The sequence below is a fragment of the Hyperoodon ampullatus genome, assembly GCF_949752795.1.
Source record: "Hyperoodon ampullatus genome assembly, chromosome: 5".
Lineage (NCBI taxonomy): Eukaryota > Metazoa > Chordata > Mammalia > Artiodactyla > Ziphiidae > Hyperoodon > Hyperoodon ampullatus.
Genome location: NC_136918.1, coordinates 120,858,075 through 120,882,423, shown reverse-complemented (window position 1 = coordinate 120,882,423; position 24,349 = coordinate 120,858,075).

Below are 24,349 nucleotides of genomic sequence, written 5' to 3'. Positions count from 1 at the left end.
CGGACTGTAAATTGATGCACCCACTGTAGAAAACAATACGGACGTTTCTCAAAAAACTAAAAATACAACTATCACACAATCTAGCTATTCTACTACTGCATATATATCTAAAGAAAATGAAAACACTACTTAAAAATATACATGCTACAAGTATACACTGTATAGGACAGGGACTGTAGCTAATATTTTATAATTAATCTAAGTGGAGTATAACCTTTAAAAATTGTGAATCACTATATTGTACACCTTTTATATAATATTGTACATCAACTATATTTCAATTAAAAAACATTCAAATGGATAAAGAAGATGTGATGCACACATACACACACACAATGCAATACTACTCAGCCATAAAAAAGAATGGAATCTTTCCATTTGCAACAACATGGATATAGTTGGAGGGTACTGTGTTTAGTGAAATAATTTAGACAGAGAAAGGCAAATACTATATGATTCCTTTTATATGTGGAATCTATAAAACAAAACAAATGAACAAAAAAAATAAAACAGAAATTGACTCATAGATGCACAGAGAACAAACTGTTGATTGGCAGAGTGGAGGGGGTGGGGGAATGGACGAAATAAGTAAAGAGGATTAAGACTTACAAACTTCCAGTCATATAATAAATGCATGGGGATGCAATATAAAGCATAAGGAATATAGCCAACAATATTGTAATAACTTTGTATGGTGACAGATGGTTTCTAGACTTATCATGAAGATCATTTCATAATGTATATAAATGTTGAACCACTATGTTGTACCCCTGAAACCAATATTGTATGCCAATTATACGTCAATAAAAAAAATAATAAAAAAGTTAAAAGGCATTTCTTTTGCCCATGTTTCTAAACAAATTCTATTATATTTTATGGTCTTTGTGAGTTTGTGTGCTTGTTTTTGCTCTTAGAATTACTATTAGATACACTACCTGAATTTTTTAATGACCATGTATAGTAGGAAAACAAACCTTTCCCCTAAAATGGATAGTCAAACGTCCTTACACAATTTTTTGAAAAGTTAACTTTTGATCCATTCATTTGAAATGCCATGTTGCTTTTAAGTAAAGGTTTCACAGGAACATTATCTTTCTGCTTTTTACCTTTTATTAAGGTACTTGGCCAATATTTCCTTCACATTGTAAACCAAAGCCAATTCATTGATTAGAATGACAGGATAGTTGTACCATCCTGAGTATTTAGAGGAGTTGATGCCCTGCTCCTTAATTTGTGTATGCATGTGTGTTAAACATTAGAAATGAGCTTTTTGGATTCTATAGGTTGGACTACTGTTACTGCTATGTTACACTATTCCAGGCATTAAAATAGGCCCTGAGAAGGAAACCTGAGGCAAGTTAAACCACCAGTTGCTCTTTATAAAATCTGCAATTAGGCCTGAGAATACATCAGAGTCTGCCTTGTCTTTAGAGCTAAAAGGAAATGAAGTAATGAAAGTTATGCCATGGCTATATTTTACCAAGTTGACTGAGTATAAGAAAAATAAAACTAAACACTGAGACGAATAAAGCAGGGTACACAAAGATTCAGAGATAAGAGATGGCAAGCAATACATGTTGGCTCTCTATTTCCTTATTCTAGACCCTACCAAGACCTATCTTTGTTCTGGGCCTGGAATCCCATGAAAAATCTCTTAAGTCCTTATTGATAGTTTCTTTTTGTGTAAGTGGCATAGATGCCCTTATCTTATCCAAATGGAAGTTTGTTGGTTTATTAAAAAGGCACACAAATGAGAAACTTACTAGATACAATACAGTGAGTCTTGTAATCTGACAGTATGCTTTATGGCAGGAATGAAGAGTATCTATTAATACAATGAGTTACTTAATCAGAGATAATTTAAGAGTGCTTCTATTCTGCTCACAACAGATAATCCAATTTCCCTTGGTAACAACAACATTCTGTGTATTATTTTTTAATTTTTTGTGTATATAAGACACATCCAGAAAAGTGTATAAAACATAAATGTAACAGCTTTACAAAGAGAGGCTACACTTGTAACCTCCACCCAGGTCAGAAAATGAAACATTAGCAGAACCCCAGAAGCCTCCATAACGTTTCCTCCCAATTACTATAACCCTCTGCTCCTCAAAATCAACCACTATACTCTCTTCTAGCATTGTAAGTGTGCCTGTTGACAAACTTTATGTAAATGGAATCTTAAACTATTATTTTGTCTTATTTATTTTCCCTAATACTATGTTTGCAAGATTAATCCACTGTAATTTGTCATAGTAGGTCATTAATTTTCTCTGCTGTATCATATTTGTTTGCACGAATATAACTGAATTTACATGCCCATTCATTGCCTCATGGTAATGAGGCTGTTTCTAGGTTTTTGGCTATTATGAATAATACTGAGATATATATTTCTGTAACATCTTTCAATGAAGATATATTTGAGTTGCAGTTGGATTTTTACCCAGGAGTGAAATCCCTGGGTCATTCATTGGGTTTGCTCAGTTTTGGTAGATAATGCCAAGCTGCAGGACTACCTACATAACTTTCTGGGCCCAGTGATATGTGAAAATTCAGAGCCCCTTGTTCAAAAATTATTAAGAATTTCAAGACAGAAACAACAGAACACTAAAACAAGTGCAGGGCCCTTCTAAACCCTCTGTGACCACACAGGTCACTCACCCATGAAGCTGATCCTGCCAGACTTTTTCCCAAAGTGGTTGTACCAAATTTTTTTTTTTTTTTTGTGGTACGCAGAGTCACTGTTGTGGCCTCTCCTTGCGGAGCACAGGCTCCGGACGCACAGGCTCAGCAGCCATGGCTCACGGGCCCAGCCACTCCGCGGCATGTGGGATCTTCCCAGACCAGGGCACGAACCCGTGTCCCCTGCATCGGCAGGCGGACTGTCAACCACTGCGCCACCAGGTAAGCCCGGTTGTACCAATTTTTACACTCCAAAGTTTTTCATATCATTTGGATTCATGGAATTGTGATCCTTGTAATGGGGCTGAACATTTTATGATTGTAAGAGTAGCTCCAGAATTCTATCTCAGGAAAAATTTAGGGAAAACAACTTGTTTAATAAAGCTCACAGGGAAAAGGGAGACATTCTGAAGGAAAAACCAAGGCAACCAAAATGAATGCTGGATTTTATTCATGGGACAAAATGAGGAATGTATTTCCCTCTGAACTGAGTAGGAGAGGCAAGAGGTAAAAGGCAGAGAAAGGAAAGAAGAAAGAGAAAGGTATGAGTTTGGGTGGTGAAAAATGCCCATTGTCAGAATTTTATTAATAAGAGTTTGCAATGTTCAATTTTCATTTGTTTGCATTTCTAAATTGTAAGCATTTCTCCCTATTTCCCACCAATAAACTTTCCTAATTGTGTGAGGATAGTTTCTTTATACACATTGATAAGGAGCAATGTGCCATGTTTAAACAAGGCCTCTGTGGAAACAAAATTAGACAGCATAGTAACAAAAATCCAGCAGAAGCAGTAAACTGGAATCAGAGATGCCCACATGTCCATAGGCACTTGGGAATTTTTGAAACCGCTTAGACCTTCACAAAGCATAAAATGTAGGTTTCAGCTGATTTTATTTAAAAGCAGGGCCCACAAGCACTATATATAAGAAGTAGTTATTTCCATATCAGTTGACAGCTATCATGAACACTGCACTACTTCATCTCTAAATAAATGTAATCTGATAGGAATACAGAACTTTTCTTTCTTGTCAAAATAGAACAGCAATCATCTTTAATACTCAAGGGTTCCAGTATACCATTAGACACTGGAATAGCCTGTAGAAGTGACAGCATTTCTGCACAAAAATGGCAAAACCGAGTGGAGAGAATATGGTGACTAGTGCGATGAGATGGTGTCAACGTTATGTATCATTTTCGTCAGTGGGGACTGAAGCAGGATGGGGGGGGGGGGAGTTCATTCCATGTAGTGATTAACCATATTTCATGAAAAGCAATCTGGTAATAGGTGTGTGTGGATTGGGGTTGTGGATGGAGGAAACCAGGGAGAGAGAAGGGATTTTTCCAGAGAGGTAGGATCCTCAATAGCAAGTTAGAGCAAAATCCACTAGAACAAAAGTTATACAATTTCTAGAAGCTTAAGAAGCTTCAAGTTACACTTTTTCTGGTGTTGTAGGTTATTTCTGTTTATACTTCCCAGCCAGAGTTTTGACCTCTACAAGCACATCAAGGACATGTGCCTTATTTCATTTATCTTGGTATCCTTGGGCTTTAGCACAGCATCTGGCATATATTAGGCACTTAATATTGCTTGTTAATTATCTGACATATGAATTAAATGAGGTGAAAAACTTTCATTTAAATAACACAGAAAATTTTTCCACCAATGAAAGTTATCTGAAAAGCTTCCCAAAATGAAAAGGTGAGAAAAGTTATCCAAACACCAAAATCATAGTTAATAAAAAACCAAGAGTAAAAAAAGAAATCTAAGTTCCACTGGTTAAAGAGATGAATTTCTAGACAATGTGAAGATTGTCAGAACCACAGGAATATAGAATGTCTCCATTAGGAGACAAGGTATTTTTCTGAAAACACAATGAGAAGGGATTAGACAAAACTCCAAGTATGACTTTGGGCAAATAATTTTATCCATAAAAATTACAAACCTGGATCACCCTTTCTGTGGGCTTTTGCTGCCTGTACCCAGGACACTAAACACTCCCGAGACAAGACAGAGAGCTATTCAGACTTGGCACGTTATGAATTCTTGCAATCTAACTTCAAACAAGCCCTCTGTATTCACCAATCCCGTAACCATGACCAGCTCTGCTCCCCCCAGAGACTAGTTCAAGACCTCTTTTCTCTGCACTCTCCCTCCTTCTTCCTTAGCAGATGACTTCTCCGACTTTACAGAAAATTAAGGCACTGGCGCCATCAAGTTCTTGTCTTATATTAACCCCTGTCCTCATCTTCGTGCCTATCTATCTCCATATCTACCCTTCCTTTCCAAAATTATAATGGAAGGTGTTTCCCTTCCCCTCTCCAAAGATTACTCCTCTATGAATGTTCTCAGTCACACCCCTTCCTAATTTCTGTGGACCTTGAATCCTAGACTTATCAACCATCTCCCCAGCATCTTTTCACACTGCTGGATTCCTATGTTTTGTATGAATCCAAATATGCAAATGTATAGCCTAACTTTAAAACAAAATGTAATAAAACAAAAACCTTCTATTGACTTCTATTGAAGAAGTTCGCCTTCTCAGTACTATGAAATTTCTCTGAACTACCAAATTTTTCAGTGATCTTTGCCCAATAGCCTTTTTTCTTTACCCCACCTTATAATAGCTTTAACTCCTTGAAAAGGATTTAAGGGTTTTCTCCTGTCTATCTTTCAAACCCACCTTCCATACGTCATCATTTTTGATAAAAGATTTATTCTGTCAAACCAAAACCATTAAGGTCATCTTGCTAGTTTCTTCTAACTCTTTGCATCTCACAACACATCAGTCACCAAGTCCTATCAATTCTTCTCTGACATGGACTTTTAGATGTGTCCCTTGTTCTTCATTGCCTAAATCCCTAACTATTTATGCTTGGGATACTGAAATTGCCTACTAGCTAGTTATATAAGTTAGGAAATGCTGTGTCAATAAATGATCCCAAAATCTCAATGACTGATAGTAAGAGAGTTTATTTCAAGTTTAAGATATGGGTTGATGGGGGACTCTGCTTCATGATTCTTCACCCTGAGATTCAAGGTGATGAAGCCACCCTTGTCTAAAAAATTGCCAATCTCACAGTAAAAAGAAAAGAGAACATGGCAAACCATAATTCAGCTCTTGAAGCCTCTCCTTGGAAGTGGCACTCATCATTTTTTATTGCTTCCAAATAGCACATTCCCTGTGTCTTCATGCTCTGCTCACCATCTCCCACCTCGCCCAACCAGCAGTGCCACTGAAAAAACTACATCCTCTTCAGCATTCTCAGAAGATATTCCTTGTGTACATCAAAACACTCCAGATCCCTCTCCAATAATTCCTTCCCTAATTCTTGTCGGTGCTACACTCCTTAGAGATTTAATATATCAGTATACAATGCTAGTATAGGTTGCTAGTTTGCACATTAATTGCATCTATATATCTAATTTCTCCAACTATATTGTATATATTTTGTGATCAACAATAATTCTTAATAATTGCCATTTAAATTCTTGATTTTTGCCCATTTCCAAACAATTAGGAAAGTCTCTGATACAAAACAATTTGTAATGCCTCTAAGGCATGCCATGAGATAGTTATGCCCCTAACTAGAGTGAGCTTGGTGGGGAGTATAGAGGAAACACAGAGCAATGAAAGGTAAATGTGGTTATGAGTGTTGGTGCTAGAGATAGACTGCTCTGCTACAAATCTATGGCTCCATCACTTACAAACTGGGTGACCATTAGCAAGTCACTTAAATTATTTTTTTTTGCTACATTATCTCTTATGGATCAGTATATTAATATGATTATATCATATGATTGTTTGAATGAAAAACTAAGTAAATACATAAAAAGTTATTATAAAATTGACTGGTACATATTAAGCCCTCAATAAAGATTAGGTGTTGTTGGGGATTTCCCTGGTGGTCCAGTGGTTAAGACCTCACCTTCCAATGCAGGGGGTGCCGGTTCGATCCCTGGCTGGGGAGCTAAGATCCCACATACCTCAGGGCCAAAATACTAAAACATAAAACAGAAGCAATATTGTAACAAATTCAATAAAGACTTTTAAAAATGGTTCACCTCAAAAAAATCTTTAAAAAAAAATTAGGTGAGGGCTTCCCTGGTGGCGCAGTGGTTGAGAGTCCACCTGCCGATGCAGGGGACATGGGTTCGTGCCCCGGTCCGGGAAGATCCCACATGCCACGGAGCGGCTAGGCCCGTGAGCCATGGCCGCTGAGCCTGCGCGTCCGGAGCCTGTGCTCCGCAACGGGAGAGGCCACAACAGTGAGAGGCCCGCATACCGCAAAAAAAAAAAAAAAAAATTAGGTGCTGTTGCTGCTACCATTAGTGGGCAGTCTACAGTCTCAAAAGAACTTTGTTATTTTCTACTCTCATGACCATTAAGAATAAAGTGTATGAGAAAACTCATATTCTCTAGTGCTACTTGCGAATCTGGCGTCAGGAAATATCACTAAAATATTCCAAATACTTATGATATTTCTTTTGTTCCCCATAGCACTGAGGGCTGCCCAAGATCCATTCGAGATGTTCAGTAAATATTTGTTAGTTGGCATAACCTCTCATCTCTCAGCTTCCAAATCTTAAAAATAGGGATAATACCTGCAGTACTTAAATTACAAAGTTATTTTAAATATACAATTTATTTGTTTTAGAAAACAAAATGAAACAATATAGGCATATAAATTTCTTTTGATGATAATGAAAGTGGGAGATGGGCTATTTGGGGTGATAGGAGAAAACAAAAAGAAAAGATTATATAAATTTTGCTGTTCAATATTATAAAAGGTAGAGGTAACATAAGGCTATTTATGAAGAAAATGTTATAACAATAAAAATTAAAAGTGGTCAAATAATATATTATTGTTTGAAGTTAGAAAAGCAAAAAGTGACATACTTTGAGACACTCTAAGAAAAAACATCAAATTCTTCAATAAATGGTGCTGGGAAAAACTGAACAGCTACACGTAAAAAAAAAATGAAATTAGAACATTCTCTAACACCATACACAAAAATAGACCCAAAATGGATCAAAGACCTAAATGTAAGGCCGGACACTATAAAAATCTTAGAAGAAAACACAGGCAGAACACTCTTTGACATAAATCACAGCAATATATTTTTTGATCCACCTCCTAGAATAATGAAAATAAAAATAAACAAATGGGACCTAATTAAACTTAAAAGCATCTTCACAACAAAGGAAACCATAAACAAAACAAAAAGACAACCCACAGAACCGGAGAAAATATTTGCAAAAAAAGCAACTGACAAGGGATTAATCTCCAAAATACATAAACAGCTCATGCAGCTCTATGTCAAAAAAACAAAAAACCCAATCAAAAAATGGGCAGAAGATCTAAGTAGACATTTCTCCCATGAATACATACAGATGGCCAAAAAGCACATGAAAAGATGCTCAGCATCACTAATTATCAGAGAAATGCAAATCAAAACAACATTGAGGTATCACCTCACACCAGTCAGAATGGCCATCACCAGAAAGTCTACAAACAATAAATGCTGGAGAGGGTGTGGAGAAAAGGGAACCCTTCTACACTGTTGGTGGGAATGTAAATTGGTACAACTATTATGGAGAACAGTATGGAGTTTCCTTAAAAAAACTAAAAATAGAACCACCATATGATCCAGCAATCCCACTCCTGGTCATATATCCAGAGAAAACTCTAACTCAAAAAGATACATGCACCCCTATGTTCACAGCAGCACTACTTATAATAGCCAAGACACAGAAGCAACCTAAATGTCCATTGACAGATGAATGGATAAAGAAGAGGTGATACTTATATACAGTGGAATATTACTCAGCCACATAAAAGAATGAGATAATGACATTTTCAGCAACATGGATACAACTAGAGATTATCATACTAAGTGAAATAAGTCAGAGAAGGACAAATATCATACAGTATCACCTATATGTGGAATCTAAAAAATGATGTAAATGAACTTATTTACAAAACAGAAATAGAGTCACAGATGTAGAAAACAATCTTATGGTTACCAGGGGGGGAAGCGGGGGAGGGATAAATTGGGAAATTGAGATTGACATATACACAGTACTCTACATAAAACAGATAACTAAAAAGGACCTACTGTATAGCACAAGGAACTCTACTCAGTACTCTGTAATGACCTATATGGGAAAAGAATCTAAAAAGAGTGGATATATGTATCTGTTTTAAAAAAAAAGATAACATAAAAAAAAAAGAAAAGCAAAAAGTGACACACTCTGAGACAATCTAAGAAAAAAATCAAATTCTTGCAATGGCTTCAATATAAAGTGAGAAAGGAAAAAAGGATCATGGTTGAGAATAAAACACAAATTTAAAACATGTATGATTTTCTCTACTGAAAATCTGGAAGAATTAGAGAACAAGGCCTGGAGATGGAGGCAAGGGAGAGAGAGAGAGAGAGAGAAAGGGAAAGAGAAAGGGAAATGAATGAAGTGGGTGTTAACAAGATAGCTCCCCACTGACATTTACCAAATTCTGTTAGGTGCTTAAGTATCTCTAACTCCAGAACTTTAAGAAATTACTTCTCCTATTCTCAGAATTTTGTGGTATACTTCCATCCATGTATCCTGTTTTATTTTACTTACTTGTATTTTCTACAAGAAAATAACTTTTCAAATATGTCATTAAAATGGTAAATTGGCAACTTCAACTGAAATCTAGTTTAGAAATGATGAACTGTTAGTGATATTATTCATATCATGAAAGTACACAACTGCAACCTGGCAAAGACATTAGTTTGATGTATAAAAATATCCTGTGCCTGCTTCTGCAAAATACGTTTATTTAAAAAAAAAAAAAAAAAAACAGCAATGTTGCTTCTATAGTGGGTTTCCATTTGGAAGAAATAAAATGTTCCCAACTAAATGTGGTGGCTTTCTATTAAGGGGTATGTTTTCTTCCAGCAAACCCTTAGTTCACCAGTGTTTGATGTTAGAAATATTTCCTTAGTGAAAAATACAACTGTACCGTCATTGGCTCTCATCTTTTATTTTAAGTGGATTTCTAGTGACTATAATACATACATGGGATTCAGGTTGGAATCTATCACTAATACTCTCTTAGTATAGAAATTGAGACATAGATTTATTATTTCTAAGCCTCCTTTCTTAAAATACATCATAATATAGCTTTGAAAATATAACTCAGCACAGTAACTGTGATATTCACAGTTCAGAAGTAAACAGGTCCCACTGTCCTTTATCCACCCCTCAAACATTCCTCCTCTCAGTTTTTCCACAGGCTCTTGGTGGTTTCCACAGCAATGGAAGTGGAGAGAGGCACATTTCTGGAAACATGACTATCCTTTCATTCTCCTCCTACTCAACAATGTTATATAGTTCATCTTTTTCTATAACTTCCATTGCAAAAACCTTTATTTTGTTATAGCTAAAACTGACTAGACTAGGTAGGTCTCCATCACCTTATGCTTCACTTTCACGTCCTCTTTCCATATGTTTTTTTTTCGTTCTTCCTTTTGTTAATGATTCCTTTACACCTAATTGCTTAAAGTAGCTTACTTATTAGTTAAAGCTATATCAGGCACCTGGCGCTTTTCCTCTTTGAAACACTCCCTAACACTCCTCTTCTTTGAAAGCATTCTTCCTTCCAGAGGAGAAGGTCACGGTACAATGACCCCAGAGACTACCAGAGCCCATCTCTGGACCTCCTGACACCCAGCCTTGATGGCTTTGAAATGTTCCATGAGAAGAGAAGAATACAGACCCCGCACCTGCCCTGATCCTTATCAAGAACCCTATTTTAGGGACTTACCTGGCTGCCCAGTGTTTAAGACTCTGCACTCCCACTGCAGGGGTCACAGTTTCGATTCCTGGTCAGAGAACTAAGATCCCACATGCTGCCCAGCGTGGCCAAAAAATGAGAAAAAAAAAAAAAAAAAAAACTATTTTGAGCTAACACTATTAAGTTTTACTCACTGAACCCTTTCAAGGAGGACACAGTCTTAAGGGCACTAGCCTGCTGTGGCCTCCTTTGGCAAAGAAATAAAGCTACTCTTTTCTTCTTCAACTAAAACTCTGTCTCCATGATTTTGATTTGGTGCTGGTGTACAGAGACTGAGATTTCAGTAGCAATACTGCGGGCCCAAAATCACTTCTCCAACTTTCGCCCTATTACCCAATTTGCAATTCTTCTCTAGTCTGTTTTCTGAACGCACAGTGCTCATCACTTCACCATCTCTGTACAAGCTGTTCTCCCCAGCACACCCTCCCTTTCTCTCTGTATCTGAACCCTACCTGCACTCTAGGAGTCTGCTCAAGGCCCCTTTCTGTGTGTAGCCCTCCCCACAGTCTTGAACTTGTGTTGACCTCCCTTCATCAGAAACCTTTTAATCCTAGAGCATGCCACACACTTGACTGCATTAGTAATCTATACCTTTTGTGGTTACCGATGTTTTCATGTGTGCTAGTCTTGAGACTCCAGGGAGATTTATAAATTCATTGAAGACAGGGTTACGATTTATTCTTCTTTTTACACTGTGTAGTAAATTTCAATTCTGGACTAGCACAGGGATTTGCAAAGAATACATGTTTGATAAATATGAACACTAATTCTTACAAAACCTTTAAAGAGTTGAAAGATGAGAACCCTAAAATTCAAATTTTAAGCTCATTCATGGTGGCTACCATGCTATTAAACTGTTTTTGACCCCTATTCAATGTATTCAATATAATGTAATGAAGAATCATCAAATATTTTTGCCTGAATCATCTACCTACACTATTTCTGTTAATAATAAGCCAAATTTTACCCCATTAAAGTTAGCCTCACAAAAAAAGGAAGAGAATTTCTATTCTGTACTTTGGACAGATGGAAGAGCAGCTACATCTTTCATTTATCCTTTTAGGTCTTTATTCATTCATTTAATAACTATTTAGTAAAAGCCTACTATACACAAAGGATAAACCTGCTAAGAACCAGAATGCTACCATTCTATAATCCATTCCTTTATGCCTTGAAAAGCTTCTAATCTTCACAAATCCTTTACTAAATGAAAATACATCAGAGGGAAGAAATATTTTGAAGCACTGTTAGGTAACGCCTTTACCAGAATCACTGACTAACTTCTAAGTGCAAGAATCGTGCCTGGAGAAACAGAAAAAGTACTAAAAGATGTGGTAAGTGGTAATGTCAAGCCTTACCTAAAATCTGATCTAGAAAATGACCAAAACCCCTTGGATAGAGCTGGGCAGGGATGCATTCAACTCTCTCCCATTTCCCTATTTTCCTGTGCCCAATCTTCAAATTTTCTTCACTCTGGGACATATTTTTATTATTATTATTTTTTTTTTTTGCGGTACGCAGGCCTCTCACTGTTGTGGCCTCTCCCATTGCGGAGCACAGGCTCCAGACGCACAGGCTCAGCAGCCATGGCTCACGGGCCCAGCCGCTCCACGGCATGTGGGATCTTCCCGGACCGGGGCACGACCCCGTGTCCCCTACATCGGCAGGCGGACTCTCAACCACTGCGCCACCAGGGAAGCCCTGGGACATATTTTTTTGAAGGTTTTCTACCTAGGATAGATCGTAGAAAGAAAGGGAATTTCCAAAATAGCCCCAATAAAGCAAGCACAACCATTATCTGCTGACAAATCAAGTCATTCTATTCAGGGGCGGGGCAGGGAGAGCTCTTACTTCTTGGTTACTTACAGTAACTTACTTAAATATTTGGCCTTTTTAAACAATGCATTTTGAGACCCCCAAGCAAGTATAGTTCCTTTGTATAACCTAAAATGAAAAAGAAGATTTTTTTTTCATTTCACAAAGGAAACGCTAAACTTCCATAAAATGCCAATACAAATATCAGCACATGTTATGTTTTATTAGTTGGACTAATTTGAATGATCAGGTCAGGGAATGTCTGTGAACCTGCTTTTTAAGATTTTTATCCTGATCTTTGAGAACTGAGCTATGCGGTTTTGCTGCCCTCTGGAGGAGACTCAAGAATCATTACATCTACTAATTGGACACTGGTATTCTCGTTACATTATGTTTATTGAAACTGATGAACTAACTGACTATATTAATCAAGTTACAAATTAAAATAATAATTATTGCAACACAAAATGTCTCCTAAACATCTCAAAGAACTAAATAATCACAATAATATTAAACTTCCAGTTAACCAATACAAGTTATTGGGTCTACTATTTGCCCCTTATGGACAATTAACATGGAATAATCACTTACTCAGAGGCATTCAGAAAGGTGTTACCCATCTATAGTCCTGAATCCCCTGTATAAAATACACCAAATAAAATAACCCCAAGCGTGAAATCACTCAAATTCATTATAGATAAATTTATTCCTTTATTTGCAGGTGAATTTGAAATTTGTGGATATTTTGCTGGAAAGATTGCTATTTCTACAATTTAAATCTTTCTCCCAATTCACATAATCAGTAGTTCCCAGTTTATTTATTCAACAGGATTTATTCAGAGCCTTCTATGAGCTCCTTCTGAATTATGCCAAAGGTCGGTTGAGAAACTGATGAATTATTTAATTCTCTTCTGCTGTCCTATGATTCTCCATCTGATGCTTCAAGTGTGGGACCAAATTTACACACAGCACAAAAGTCAGATATCAGAATACTGGCCTCAATGCATTCATCCTCACTCCTTCTCCACCTGAATAATCAAACCATTAATATGTATTAAGAGCTCTCTTCCTGCACAGTTTGCAAGTTCTAAAGTTTTAAACTGAGGAACTGGGAGTCAACTTCCAGATTTTCTGCCACAGTCACTCCTCTGGACACGTGCTGAACTATGACAAGTAACCACAATGGTTGAATGAGGTGGGCTTCACTGAGGCCACTGCTCTGCAGAATGGATGAAACAGAGCACCTGGACTGTCCTCAGTGCTTTCTTATCCTCTTACTTTCACCCTAACCAGGTGCCTAGTGCCACTGAAACTGAGTAGGGTCCTTTGGGACTCCTGGGCACAAAAGCCTTTCTGTGTCCCCCATTTCTATTTTTTTTTTTTTTTTTTTTTTGCGGTACGCGGGCCTCTCACTGTTGTGGCCTCTCCCGTTGCAGAGCACAGGCTCCGGATGCGCAGGCTCAGTGGCCATGGCTCACGGGCCCAGCCGCTCCGCGGCATGTGGGATCTTCCCAGAGCGAGGCACGAACCCGTGTCCCCCACATCGGCAGGCGGACTCTCAACCACTGCGCTACCAGGGAAGCCCCCCCCTATTTCTTAATTACAGGAAATAGGCCTCATTCAGCCTCCTGACCTTCCCTGAGCTCCAACAGGCAGGTTCAAGCAGTTGTTAATTAGGGAAGGGAGGGGATGCAGAGACAAGGGAGTAACAGTCAAGAAACAATAGTGCAGCCTTGTGGCAGGGTCCTGGTTCCCCCTCAAAGGATATATATAACAATATCTTTGAGATGTTTCTCAGATACTGAAAGCCCCACCTGGTGGGAGAAGTTAACTGTATGCTGCCCACAAGCACATAGACCCCAGACCCAGTTGGAACCAGAAGGTTGACGATGCTGACTCCCACTTACCTCACCACCAACCAATCAGAAGAATGTCCATGAGCTGATCACGCCCTCTTTGAACCATTACTATAAAACTCCTCCTAACCGCTCCAGGTCAGGACACACAGTTTTGAAGGCATTAGCCCACTGTGGCCCCCTTTGCCTGGCCAAGCAATAAAGCTATTCTTTTCTACTTCACCCAAAATTCTGTCTCCAAGATTTAATTTGATGTTGGGTGCAGAGGCCAGATTCAGCATCATCACCCCCCTTCACTTTGGTTGCCCAAATATTCCACCAGTACACACTTTACTCCAGACAACCCAGTGTTTTAGGGTCCGTACTATTCTTTTTATAATTCCTACCCCTAGAATATCTTATTAACCCTGAGTGCCTATTATAGCTGGAACCTGCTTGATAAAGTGGTATCAAATTGTATTAACTGATTCAGACCATGGGCATCATGAGTGATAATTGATGGATGTCTTTGTCTTCTTCTTCTTTTTTTTTTTTTTTTTTGTGGTACGCGGGCCTCTCACTGTTGTGGCCTCTCCGTTGCGGAGCACAGGCTCCGGACGCACAGGCTCAGCGGCCATTGCTCACGGGCCCAGCCGCTCCGCAGCATGTGGGATCTTCCCAGACCGGGGCACGAACCCGTGTCCCCTGCATCGGCAGGCGGACTCTCAACCACTGCGCCACCAGGGAAGCCCGTCTTTGTCTTCTTATGCAGCATTTTAACAGAGCCAAATAAGGAAGATCTTCATAGCAATATGGCAGAATGTTTAAGAGTACACCTAGTTGATTTTACAAGATGGATATGATGGTGTAGAAATTTGTTTTTTAAAAAACAGATTTTTAACTTGCTCTCTAGACTCATTAATGTCCACCCCGGACAAAATACCAAGAAAATATTGCTTTGCTTTGCTTTTCCTTTTTTATTTTTTCAAATTTTTATTTATTTGTTTTTGTTTGTTTGTTTATGGTCCTGCTCAACTAAAAAATCCTCTGCCCTCATTCAGAGAGTAAAAAGTCCAGTCCAGTCCAGTCCAGTCTAATCACATAACTGAAACCTTCATTTCAAGTTATAACTTCTCCCCTCTCCCAGCTCCAACATGCTTTGGGCTTGGATGTCTGCAGTAGGTAAGTAGGATGAAGCTGGCTTCCTTTCTCTTCCTTGCTCACCCCCTCTCCTGCTAGGTCAGGCCCAGAGTACAGTTGTGATCTTGTATCACTGCCCTCTGGTATCCAAGGCTGATTATTCTCTAAAGGGTTTTTGGGGCAGGCCCTCAGAAACCCTCTCATGAAGGTACGTTAACTGCCTCTCCTCCAGCAGACGGCTGACTATTCTCCCTTCCTCCACCCCTGGCTTCTGACTGTCCATTCCTCTCCTCATGCTTTCCTTCATCACTCACAGCAATACCCTAGGGAGGATGCAGGATGATGTAGTAAATTTCCTGTGGGTTAACCTTTAACCCAGAGAGACAGTTGGCATCATTGAGCTGGCCTAAATTTCCTTCCTAATCCTACTTCTGATGGATGAATTATTCTGAGGCACACTTTTTCTTTAGAGCCATGGAGCAGTGGCTAACTTGGCATATCACCTCAAATTTGCTTATCCTTCTCTGCATCATTTCTTTCCTTCTCTCTTGCTGCGCTGTGATGTGCCTCCTAATTAAGCATTATCACCTCAACTTTGCCTAAGACTCCTTCTTTTTTAATTGGACCTGAAATAGGAGACCAGAAACACCATCATATTTCATAAGTTTTCCTTTACTGTGGAATAAATCCAAACAATCAATCAATTTCGATTTCATCTGGAAAAAAGAGAAATTTGGACTTTGCATTGAGATAATTTGGTAGGGCACTGAACATTTATTACTAATCACAGCATGATTAATTTAGGCATCTTCTGCACACCCACTGCACCAACCTAGTCCAGATCAACATAATCTCTTGTCTAGACTTGAACCACAAATTCCTAACTGGTCTCCCTGACTCTAGCATTTACCTTCTTCAACACATTCTCCCTACTGCTGCCAGAATGACTGCCTCAGGATACACTAACTGCCTTTGGGACCTCTGTTCAAGAGGCATCTCTTACCTTTAGACTCCTCAGGCATGAATCAAAACATGACTTCCTCTCTCAAACTCTACAAGATGCAAGCATTCCTTGACACTCTTCCCTCTTCCAAAGAAAGGGGGAGGAGGAACAGCACACCAACAGCACTCTCCAAAGAACTCCTGACTCTCAGCTTAATAAATAAGCCCCCAAATCCCAAAGCTTAACACAACATATGCTTCTCTTTCACACATGTCACAGTTCAATGAGAGATGGAGGTGGAATAAAGGCTCTGTTCCATCTAGTCTTTCAGGGACCCAGCTTCTTCCATCTAGTAGCTCCTTCATCCCCCAGGATTTAAAATCCTATTCCAGATCCTCTGCCCCCCATCTGCCAAGAAGCAAAGAAAGCAAGCATGGAGGACTGGGGTTTAAGGCCCAGCCTGTAAGGGGTACACATCTCTTCTGCTTAACACCCCCTGTAATGTTTAATTTTACATGTCAACCTTCAGGGTGCTTTTGGATGATATTGACATTAAAATCAGTGAACTTTGAGAAAAGCAGTTGGCCTTCCATAATGTGGGTGGGCCCAATCCAATCAGTTGAAGGCATGAATAGAACAAAAATAGCAGCCTCTCTAAGCAAGAGGGAATTCTCCAACTGACTGCCTTCAGACTTCATCTGTATCATCAGCTCCCCTATGTCTCGAGCCTGCCAGCCCGCACTGCAGATTTTGGACCCACCAGCCTCCATAATCATGTGAGCCAATTCCTCATAATAAATCTCTGTATACACACACACACACACACACACACACACACACGCACTCACACACATCCTGGTATTGATTCTGTTTCTCTGGAGAACCCTGACTAATACATCCCCTTGGCCACAAGCCAGGCCCCTAACTTCAAGGAAGCTTGGAAATGTAGCTTGGTAGTATGCCCAGGAAGAAGAGAGACATGCGTAGTGAGCATCAGCACTTTCTAAAATAGACATATGATCATGTAACTTCCCTGTGTTAAGGGAGACTTCTTATTGCTCTCAGAACAATGTCCAAACTTATTATCAAGTCACGAGTTCTCCAAATTCTTATCTTTTTCTACATCTCCATTTGAACTTCTAATGCTCTCCCACTACACACTCTGATGGATTTCATCTGATGGGTCTCACCCTCTATTGACTGCAGGTCTTCCTTATACATTATTAAAGACAATAGCTAACACTTACCGAGCACTTATCATCTGCCAAGCACTGTCCCCCCCCCAAAATTAAATGCATTTCTCATTTAATTCTTACAACAACCCTGTGAGGTGAGTATTATTACAAATACTTTACAGATGGAAAAATTGTGACACAGAGAACTTAGGTAATTCACCCAAGGTCCAACAGCAAGTAAATAATGAAGAAGGATTCAAATTCCTCATCTAACATGAAAACCTCCTTCACCTCCAGTTTCTCTTTACCAAACTCTACCACTATCGCCCCTTCACCTGTCTAATACCTTATCATCCTTAGGATATCAATCAAAACCTCTCTCTTTCAGGACATATTTATGACTCCATAGACTTCATCAGGTCTACCCACTAAAGCTTTCAAGGAACCCTTTATCTCCCCTATGATAGCACATTTATTGTGACTACTTATATAATTGAACATCACCTATCTCCCTTAGTGTTTAAATTCAGGATGGCAAAAGTGCATACATATACACATACACCAGAGAGAGATGACAAAATATTTCATGTACAGTATTAGCGAAAAGATAAAATATGTAGTGTACTAAATATCTGTCATTTGCCCCTTCAGATCCACTCTTTACCCTTTGTCTTAGTCAGTTCAAACTGTTATACAAAGTACCATAAACTGGGTAGCTTATCAACATCAGAAATCTATTTCTTGACAGTTCTGGAGCTGGAAGGTGGAGACGATGGTGGCAGCATGGTCAGGTTCTAGTAACAGCCCTTTCCTGGGCTGCAGACTGACGATCTCTTTTTATCTAGCCCTGCAGAAGCAGGGCTAGAGGGTTTTCTGGGGTCCCTTTCAGAAGACCCTAATCCCTTATAAAATCCACCCTCATGACCTTATTACCCCTCAAAGGCCCCACATCCTAATACCATCAAACTGTCAGTTAGGATGTCAACATATGAATTTTGGGAAGACACAAATATTCAGTTCATTGCATTCCAGCCCTGGCTCCAAAAATTCATGTCCTTCTCACATGCAAAATATATTCATTCCATTCCAGTAACCGAAAGTCTTAACTCATTCCAGCATCAACTCTAAAGTCCAAAGTCTCATAAAAATCATCTAAATCAGATATGAATGAGACTCATACTGAAGCAAAATTCCTCTCCAGCTGTGAACCAATGAAATCAAGTCATGTGCTTCTAAAATGCAATGGTAGGACAGGCATAGGACAGACATTCCCATTTCAAATGGGAGAAAAAGGAAAAAAGGAAGGAGGAATGGGTCCTTAGCAAGCCCAAAACCTAGCAAGGCAAACTTCATGAGATCTTAAGACTCTAGAATAATCCTCTTTGGTTCCATACTCTACCTTTCAGTCCCACTAGGGTGGTCCCACCTTCTAGACCCACTGGGGTGTCACTATCACCCTGAAGCTTGGCAAGGAACTGCCTGTGCTGTTTCTCTCTGCAGTGGCTCCACCTATGCCATGGTTTTCTGTCAGGATGGGAGTCACACCTCCAGGACTCCACTGAGCTTTGGTCCCACCCTTTGAAATCAAGGTGGATATAGTCCTGTCCCTTGGACCCAAGCACTCTGGGCCTGTGTTAGGAGTGACTCTGATGATCTTCTGAATCACCTTCAGGGTCTTCTTCCCTTGTCTTGAAGAATAGCATGTTTGTAGTCAAATAGTTCTATGGTCCAGTCCTGTAGGATCTAAGAAGTTTGACAGACTTCCTTCATTTTGTCCCATTTCCTCTGCCAGTCCCAGCTGGCAGTTTTTCTATTGGTATAATCCCATCTCTATTCTTGGTTTTGTTGAGACGGTTGATTAATTCCATGGTTCACATCCCTTGGTGTTCTCTTCCAAACACACTTTCTTATCTTTTGCAATATGAACAGGCTAAGAATTTTCCAAATCTGCAAGATCTGGTTCCTTTTTGCTTAATGGTTCTATCTTCAAAGCATTTCTATCTCCTCACATTCTACTATAAGCAGTCAGGAGGAATCAGGCTTCTCCTTCAACATTTTCTTAGGAATTGCTTCAGCTAAATATCCAATTTCATCACTAGCAAGTTCTACCTTCCACAAAAGACTAGAACACCAACACAATTTAGGCAAATTTTTTGCCACCTGATAACAAGGATCACCTTTCCTCCAGTTTCTAATAACTTATTCCTTATTTCCATCTGATACTCGATCAAAATAGCCTTTACTGTCCATATTTATATCAACATTCTGTTCATGAGTTATTAGGTATTCTCTAAGAAGAAGGAAGCTTTCTCTACAGCTCTCTTCTTTCTGAGATCTCATCAGAATCACCTTTAAAAATCTATTCACAACAATCTCCTTTTCTTCTAGCATCAACCTCAAAACTCTTCCAGCCTCTACCCATTACCCAGTTTCAATCACATTTTTAGGTATTTGTTAGAGCAGCATTCCCACTTACTGGTACCATCTTCTGTCTTAGTCCAGGCTTCTATAGCAAAGTACCATAGACTGGGTGGTTTATAAACAGCCTAAATTTATTTCTCACAGTTCTAGAGGCTGGAAGTCTGAGATCAGGATGTCAGCCTGCCTGGGTTCTGGTAAGGACCCTTTCCTAGGTTACAGACTGCCAACTTTTCCTTGAATCATCAAATGGTAGAAAGAGGGTGAAAAAGCCCTCAGGGTCCCTTTTATAAAGGCACTAATCCCATTTTTGAGGGCTTCATCCTCATGAACTAATCATCTCCAAAAGTACCCACCTCCTAATACCATCACATTTGGGGTTAGGATTTCAACATATGAATGGGGGAGCACAAACATTCAGTCCATTGCACCCTTCTCTACTCTACTTTGTGTCCAAGGAGGCTGACATTTGTGGGCCATGTCAATGGTCTCCCTTGCTCTCTGGTTTCTGTTGGATTTGTCCAATGGGAGGGCATGGAAGGTAACCAGATGGTAAGTGAAGAGCAAGGTCAAGGTATCTCCTCCTTGATTTTTCCTTGTCCTTCTGCAGATGCCCACAGCTCTTGTAAGGCAGTCCTCTCCTATAAGTTCTCCCTCCAATATCTGGTAACCATTACTTCCCCCTCTTACTACTCTCCACTGTCACTAATCTTTGGATATTTCATTGTCCCTTGTTGAGTTTTCTTAACCCTTTCCCACACCTTTGAAAAGAGCCCATTCATTAAACTCTCCTCCATTACTTCATTTGAGTATTTGCTATCTCATTCTTGCCAGGACCCCAATTAATACACATATCAGAAAACTTAATAAAAATGTGCAAAATTTATATTAAGAAGCTTTAAAACACTAGTAATGGACACAAAAATAAGCATAAAAAAATGTCAAAACATACCATATTCTTGAATAGGAAAAATCAACCTAATAAAGGCACAAATCTCCATTAATTAATCCATAATTTTAAATTGATTCTAGTAAAAATACTAGTGATACTTATAACTAAAGAAGCCAATCTTAAAGTTTATATTAAAATATAACAAGCAAAAATAAACAGGAAAATTCTGAAAAAAAGAGACTAACATGGAAGAACAAGCCCTACTGGTTATAAGTTATAAAGCTACAATATCAAGAATAACACAGTTCCTGCTCAAGAACTGATTAAAAAATTCATTAAAATAAAAAAGAAAGTTCAAACATAGACCTAAGTATATGAAATACTTTAGTATGTCATAAGAATGTTTTAAGCATTGAAAAAGATAAATCGTTCAATAAATGATTTGGGGACAATCCAAACATTAACTGAAAAAAGTAGTCTTCCTTCTCTTTTTTTATTTTCCTTTTCTTTTTACAGATTTATTGAGGCATAATTTATAGACAAAAACTGCACACATTTAATGTATAAAATTTGATGAGTTTGAATACATGTGTACAACTATGATATCATCACTACAATCAAGGTAATAAATATATCCATCACCTCCAAAAGTTTCCTTGTGTCTAGTTTTTTTTTCTATTTTTTTGGTTTTTTTGTTTTTGTTTGGAGTAGAACACAGTATGAAATCCATCCTCTCAAATTTTTAAGTGCACAATACTATTTTGTTAACTACAGGCACTACGTTGTACAGCAGATTTCTAGAACTTACTCAGCTCATATATCTGTAACTTTATACCTAGTGAACAACTGCCCCTCTTCTCTTCTCTCATCCCCTGGCAACCACAATTCCATTAATATTTTTTGCTTCTATAAATTTGACTATTTTAGATAGCTCATGGAAGTGGAATCATGGGGTATTTGTCCTTCTGTGACTGATTTATTTCACTTAGCGTAATGGCTTTCAGGTCCATCCATGTTGTTGTAAATGGTAAGATTTCCTTCTTTTTTTAAGACTGAATGATATTCCATTGTATGTGTATACCACATTTTCTTTACTTATTCATCTGTTGATGGAAATTTGGGTTGTTTCCATATCTCGGCTATTGTGAATAGCTAGAGTGAACATGGGAGTACTAATATCTCTTTGAGATTCTGATTTCAATTCTGGGTATCCAAATACATACCCAGAAGTGGGATTGCTGAATCATACAGTAGTTCTATTTTTAATTTTTTAGGAACATCCATACTATTTTCCTTTTCTTAATCTCAGTTAATTTGGGCTTCCTATCCCTTTTTCCTGAGGTGTATTTAAATTCTGTGGCACCTAAGCATCAAAAGAAGATCATCTGATCCTCTGTGTCATCTGAGCCTAGTGGCATTTATTGACGTGTCCATTGCCTCCTTCTGGTCCTTAGTACAGGCAGGGAATATCGAGACGTGCCTCATCCCTGTCTGCATGGCTCCTTCACGCCCAACACAATCTCTGCTACTACTGGGAGACTTCTAAGGGTTAAGACTTCTTCTACATCAATATCATATTGGGGTACAGGACATCTGTGTGATTGTCTACGGTGCCACATTTCCTCTAAAATATGGTACCTTCAAAGAATGGCTGTGCTAAGTGTTCTTAGCGGTCCTATATATGTATACCTTTAATGATTAAAGTATTATTAGGGTCTAAGTTTATAAAGATCAAAACTGGGCAGCATGAGTGTGTAAGTAGAATCCAATCAGGAAACAGAAACAGATGGGATCTTACCATCTCTCCAGTGCTCTTCCTAAGGAACAAGGCAGAGATACCTTTAATCACAGATACTACAGGTTCATTTGAAATGTTTCTATCTGCTGGAGAAGATCTACCCTGCTCTTATCCCCAGCTCTGCCTTTTTATTTTCTTGGGGCCTTAGCATTTTGGAAAATAAATGCCAGGGAGAGAATGAAAACCAATTTGATTTCACCAAACCTTCACCTTCCACATTCCTATCCAAGCAATGAGCACAGAATAGCATATACACTTAAATAAAGCAAAGGGCAAAAGAGTGAAGGCAAATATGAGGGTGGTGGAGGGAGAGCTGGGATTTCAAAAATCTACAAAATGCCATATTTATAATATAAAAAGATCCTTTAAAAGGACACTGAATGTCACAAGAAAACCAACTAAAGAATCAACTGGTTCACTTGACAATGATAATACATAAGCACATTTAAGAATGAAAGAGAGAAAACAGAAAGATTAAATTTTTTGCTTACTTTGGGCTTTGCTGGGGAATTCATTTGGGTGACTTCCACTACAAACTAATGTTTCCATTTAGACATACTGAAGTACTTCATTGAATCTACTGCAAAAACCACTCTCAACTAACACCCTCCCTTTTATTCCCCTTCCCTTTATTTGTCCCTCAGGAAGAAATTCTCCTCCCCATTTATGTTTTTACCCCAAAATGCCACCACTAGGATCTTGATTCAATCAAAGACCCTCCCAGCATTTCTAATGGTTCCTTTCTCTTCTCATGCCAACATGCTCAGATCTCTGCTCTTCAGCCCATCCCATATGTGTATTCTAGATTCATCTTTACCAAAACCTCATTGTTCTTTTTTGACTATGAAATATAGCAGGTACCTCTTACTTTAAGATTCAAGTGCTTCAAAATATGGCACTTTAAGAAAAAGTCATGCTATGTGTTCTTAATGGTCCTATATGTGTATGCCACTAATGATTAAAGTATTATTGGGTTCTAGGTTTATAAAAGTCAAAGACCAGCAGCACAGTGTGTAAGTCAAGATTCAACCAGGAATCAGAAACCACTCTGAATATTTAAATCAGAGGGAATTGTGTGTAGGAAATTGATAACACAAGTGAGGCAAAAGCTGAGAAGCCAAATAAAGCTTCTGGTTGATACCAGCAGGCTTGAGGAACCAAAGGAGGAGGTGGTGTTACAGGAGCTCCAGGGCTGGGTCACCCAGGAGAACCTGGAACCATGGCAAGCATCATCATAGACAGCAGGAGCCACAGAGGAGATGCAGGCACTGCCAGAAATCCCACCTGGGGCAAAGAGATAGAGGGAAAATGCCCCATTTCCCAGTGTATTTCAAGCCCCTCATACCCTAGTCATCTATCTTGCCTTCTTTCTGTGACCTTACTCTTGCCCTGCAGCCCTGACCTTTAGACTGCTCCCCTATTCTGGACTTGGCTCATGTGGCCCTCACATCCCTGCATCTCCAGCGCTTCCTGCCACTCCAGATCCTGGCCCACCCTCACAGCACCAGCAGTTCAGCTCTCAAGACCTTGCCTGAGTGGGTTTTCTGATACTTGCAAATGAGAGGGTCCTGATCCAATTCACAAACATCAATGCGGTCTGTCATCTGTTCCATAAATCTTACATTTTGTGCCTAAGAATAATGATGTCTTTTCTTTTACTTTCTCATTTTCTATTCATTTTCATCACCAGCACTATCAGTTGACATTCTTTTTGGAGTTACTGTTCATAGAGAAACATAGTTTTAATATTTCATCAGACATTATGTTCATAAGAACAAACAGAAATAATATAACTCCTGTGAACTAGAAATG